This window comes from Cucumis melo, chromosome 12, assembly GCF_025177605.1.
Source record: "Cucumis melo cultivar AY chromosome 12, USDA_Cmelo_AY_1.0, whole genome shotgun sequence".
In the NCBI taxonomy this organism is placed as follows: Eukaryota; Viridiplantae; Streptophyta; class Magnoliopsida; order Cucurbitales; family Cucurbitaceae; genus Cucumis; species Cucumis melo.
Window position 1 is genome coordinate 2625829 of NC_066868.1, and position 5473 is coordinate 2631301.

At 34.6% G+C, this 5473-nt stretch overlaps 1 long non-coding RNA gene across 1 annotated transcript; it reads right to left on the reverse strand.

The window, feature by feature from the left end:
* Positions 1–2176: 2176 nt before the first annotated feature.
* On the reverse strand, positions 2177–4083 carry LOC127144452 (uncharacterized). The gene is made up of 2 exons (XR_007816097.1): positions 3310–4083; positions 2177–3031 (listed from the first exon to the last, which is right to left on the reverse strand). It is a non-coding gene; the product is annotated as an uncharacterized LOC127144452 (long non-coding RNA).
* Positions 4084–5473: the final 1390 nt, after the last annotated feature.

The window sequence follows — 5473 nt, forward strand, 5'->3', positions numbered from 1 at the left end:
TCATTCAGTTACACATGTAGAAGACAAATGGTTGAGGGAAAGAAACATAAAAGTTCATGGGTCTTTTACTAGAAAAGCTGTTGTAAAATTTGACGAATATATTCAATCTCGATGCTGAGCAACACACTTTTAAGGCACACTAAGCCGTGGTTGATGAAAAATCTTTGTCGGAAACCTTCTTGAATAGGAAAAAGAAGGTAGCTACTCACCGGAACTTTGGGCCCACAAAAAAATAATAAAATATACAAGCCAACCACAAATTTTTTGAATTTGAGTTACGATGGTGACAATGACAATAGTAACAAAGCAGAGGAAAAAAAGACCGTTTGACTGATAGATTATCTAAAAAGAAAAAAGGAAAGCAGATTTGTGTTGAAGACTCTCCACCAAAATTATTTCCTAATTACAAAAGGAAAAGTTTCATTCCACTGTCTCAAAAATGAAACTTTTTTCTTTTATCCCCAGAATGCCCCCACCAAGTCTTTGAAGATAGGCAGTCCAAAAGAACACTCCAAAAAATGTCGAGAAGCAAAAATCAGAAGCTTTGAACAGAGAAAATTAAAAAAGGTATACCGAGTTAAAAAAAAATTGTACTAAACCTGAGAGCTCCATAGATGGTGAAGAGAAAAAAAAGAAAAGTAGGGATCTAAAGGAAATCAACCTGGTACACCTTAGAGATATTTTGCCATTATCCTAGGTAAATATCTCAAGCTTAGAAGAATCGATGTATACACCCTCTCCCCGTTCTAATACCGGCTCCAAAATCATTAAGGATAGCTTGGGGAATCTGGTCATGAGTGACCAATAGGATTTGAAAAAACAAACTCAGAGAAGCAAGATGATAATACAGAAAAGGAAAGAAGATTCAAACAGAATCTGGTGGCCTGGCTAAAAAAAAAACAATTTAAACATGACTTCGGATTTCAATTCAGAATTTATAGATGTTAATGATGTTGCTGTTACTATTAACTCCAAAACCTTTGTTGATCTAAATGTTGAACAGGGAAATGAAATTGATGATGAAAATGTAGGGAGGGTCATATTGTAATGGGAAAGCCTATTTCCCCATGAAGATTATTACTTGGAATGTTAGAGGGCTAAGCTCGCCCAAAAAAAGAGCTCAAATAAAATCTGTTATGTTTGCTTACTGCCTTGACTTTTTTATTCTGGCTGAAACTAAACTGTGCTTAGTTACCAAAAAATCATAAAGTCGTTATGGAGCTCAAATAGTATAAACTGGATATTCATTAAAGCAAATGGTCGATCAGGAGCTATTATATTAATGTGGGATGAATTACGACATTCTATACAAAATGTCATTGAGGGTACATTCTCTATTTCAGCAAACATTTGCTACATAAATGGATCGAATTGGTGGTTGACTACAATATATGGGTCTGCAAAAAGAAAAAACAGAAATCTATTTTGAAATGAGCTCAGTGATTTGAAGTCTAAGTGTTTACCAAATTGGCTCTTGGGGGGTGACTTCAATGTGATAAGATGGAATGAGGAAACTTCAGCAATCAATCCAGCAACACATAGCATTAAAAAGTTCAATTTTCTCATTGATAAATGCAACCTTATAGACCCCCGCTTACAAATGCCCAGTATACTGGTCTAACCTTCGAGATCATCCCACTCTATCCAGATTGGATAGATTCTTATACACACTAGATTGGGAGACTTCTTTCTCTTTGCACCACTCCAGAACACTCTCCAAAATCATTTCTGATCATTTTCCTATAGTTCTTGAATCTACCAACATAAAATGGGGACCAACTCCTTTCAGATCTAAATGAATATGATTTCAAGAAAAATCTAGAGTTTTGGTGGAATAACACAAATAAGCCAGGGCACTCGAGTTATTCTTTCATGAGAAGGCTTAAGCAATTGTCTTTCACCATTAAGCAGTGGGACAAAATTAAAAAGGGGAAAGCTGAAGAGAATAAAATCTCTTGGATCAAAGAGATAGGCATGATTGATAAAACAGAAGTCGAATGAGATGTTTCTGAAATTCAATGTGCTAGGAAAACAGTCCTTAAGGCTGATCTATGTCAAACTATTTTTTTGGAAACACAGATATAGGCTCAAAAATCTAAAAGGCTATGGAATCTAGAAGGAGACGAAAATTCTGCATTCTTCCATAAAATATGTGTAGCAACGCAGAGAAGAAATATAATCTCCAACGTGATTGATATATTAGGGCAAGCTTGTACTAAAGATGGTGATATTGAAGTTGATTTTTTACATCACTTAAAAAATATTTATTAAGCTACCAGGAAAGAACGAAATTTTGTTGACAACATCGATTGGGAACCAATCTCAGATATGAATAGATTATTGCTTGATAAATCCTTTGATGAATTGGAAGTTTGGAATGCCTTGAAGTCTTTTGATAACAACGAAGCCCCTGGGTCAGATGGGTTCACCATGAAATTCTTAAAAAAAAGCCTGGACCTACATGAAGACTAATATTATAGACATTCTTCGTGATCTCTATACAAATAAAGTTATCAATAAGGTGGTTAACGAAACTTATATTGCCTTGATTGCAAAAAAAGTGAAATGTGAAAGCCCTTCAGATTAATGGCCTCTAAGTCTTACCACTGCTGTTTATAAGTTAATTGCAAAAGTGCTTGAGGAAAGACTAAAGGCCACCTTACCTGACACTATTTCAGAATTCCAAATGGCATTTGTAAAAGGAAGACAAATTGGTGATGCTATTCTTATTGCCAACGAGGCCATTGACTATTGGAGAGCAAAAAAAGTAAAAGGATATGTGATCAAGTTTGACATAGAAAAAGCTTTTAATAAAGTAAGCTGAAAATTTATTGATTTTATACTGATGAAAAAAACTTTTCCGATCAGTGGAGAAAAATGATCAAAGCTTGTATATCAAGTGTTCAGTATTCAGTCTTGATCAATGGAAAGCCACGAGGTCAAATTAGCCCAAGCAGAGGTATTTGTCAAGGCGACCCTATTTCTCCCTCTATCTTTGTTTTAGCCATGGATTACCTGAGTAGACTTCTTACTGATTTGGAAAGTAAAAGAAAAATAAAAGGGGTCAATTTCAGGAAACAAATCAATTTAACTCACATTCTTTTCGCAGACAATATTATAATCTTTATTGAAGACAGAGGCAAATATATATCTTCTTTGAAATTCATCCTTCACCTATTTGAGTCTGCATGGGACCTGAATTTAAACCTCAACAAATCTACAATCACTCCAATAAATGTGGACACAAACAGAGCTGATTTTATTGTTGAAAATTGCGGGATTAAGAAGGAATATCTGTCTATCAATTACCTTGGAGTTCCTTTGGGGGGAAAACCTCCTTCTCTAAAGTTCTGGGACAACATTGTTGAGAAGATCCAAAAGAAACTTAGTAGCTGGAAATTCTCATACATCTCTAAAGGCGGAAGAATCACTCTCATTAACTCATCATTGGAAAGCCTCCCTACATATCATATGTATGTGTTCAAGGCTTTTAAAGAAGTTTAAAAAAAATGAGAAAAGCTGGAGAGACTTTTTATGGAAAGGTACAGGGGATGGTCGAAATGTAAATTGTATAAAATGGTCCAAAATATCTTCACCTAATAGTATGAGAGGTCTCGGTAGTACCAAAGCAAATAATGCAAATTTTGCTTTGTTATCTAAGTGGCTTTGAAGATTCATCAATGAAAACCAACCTCTCTGAAAAAAATTGATTATTGTTAAATAAGATCAAGGTTGTATAGGAAAATTCCCTTTCAAAGGAAAGTATAACATCAACAAAGGTCCCTGGAGCTCTATCATCAAATCTGTAGACTGGTTCTCTAATCATTATGGCTGGAATGTAAATCATGGGGGGTCGATTTCTTTTCGGCATGATCATTAGAACACCAAAGCTCCCCTTGCGCTTTCTGCTCCTAGACTATATGCACTCTCAAATATGAAAGGTGGTTCATTCAAAGACATGCGGAGTACAAATTCAATGGACTGGGACATTTAGATACATCGCCCCCTTCACGATCGTGAATTAAAAATCTAGAATGAGATTAGCCCAGCTTACAGCACCTAATTAGAATAGAGGTGCTTCTACTCCTCTCTGAAAGTTGAACACAAATGGTGGTTTCGATATAGCCTCTATTAAAAGCGCTTTGAATTTTTCAACAAACAATGACAGTACTCCTAGTATTTTTTATAATCTTTGGGAGTCTGATATACCAAATAAGTGCAAGTTCTTTATTTGGTCTCTTATTCATGAGTGCATTAATACGACGAAGAAAATTCAAAAAAGACTTCCCAACTGGCATCTAAGTCCTTACTGGTGTTCCATGTGTAAATCAAACGGTAAGGATATAAACCACCTCTTTATCACCTACCCATATGCACAGTGTATATGGAATAAGACTAAGTCTCTTTTGAATTAGAACCAAAGTTCGATCACTGTCAGCTCTCTCTACAAGGATATGTGTGACATTAATATAAAGAACCGCTCTATTACTTTCATCATGACTGTTGTGGTCCTATGGAAGATTTGGCTAGAAAGAAATAGTCGCATTTTCAACAGCGCTGAAAAAGAAGCAAACATGTTGTGGGATGACACTGGGGCTCTTATTGGCTTTTGGAGTAGCTGAGCATAACTCTTTTTAGATTACAATGCTAGTACTGTTGCTTTAAACATTAATGCTTTTGTTTGATTTGGGCTTTTCTCTAGCCATTTTCTCCTTGCTTCCTGTACTCTTTGCTATATATTAATGAAGTGGGAGTGATGAGGGTGCTAAGAAGGTATCCACCTAGTGGAGATGTCCAAGTATACCCAACTGACCCATAGTATCTTTTACAAAAGAAAAAAAGAATTATTAATCAAACATTATATACATACGTATGATAGTGAAAACTACATAAGTTGCAAAAAGAGAGGGAAAAAAAATAGACGGCTAATGAGAAATTGAATCCAAGATGAAGATGGATACTTACCATGTTGATGGCAAAAAGCTACTAAGTCAATAATCGATACATTTAGAATTTATTAGGTAACGAAATTTATAAATCCTATACGAAAATCGTGGAGATTCTTCGTGGACCTGATCTATTTTTTTTGGAACTCGTGAACTAGATCCACGATTTTGATACTTATCTTTGTTAAATCTTTTTCTTCTCCACTAATTTTTTCTTTATTTATTTTAATGATATTATTTTTTTAAAAAAAATCTTTAAATAGTTTTAAAAGGTTGTTTTCAAAATAACAAAATAAACCAAAGGGGGTTAAACCATTTTTCATTATAAATTAGGGGTTTCTCTAGGATGTTGAGATATTATATCTTGAGTTCATATGTTACTTGAATTGATATATCTGAAGTATTCATGTATGTCTATACTTAGAGGAGAAAGTTCTTTTGTTTGAGTTCGTACAAAAGAAGAATAAAATTTAGATATCAAACATTTTGTTGGTATGCACAATTGATCATAACAGTGAAGCAAGCAC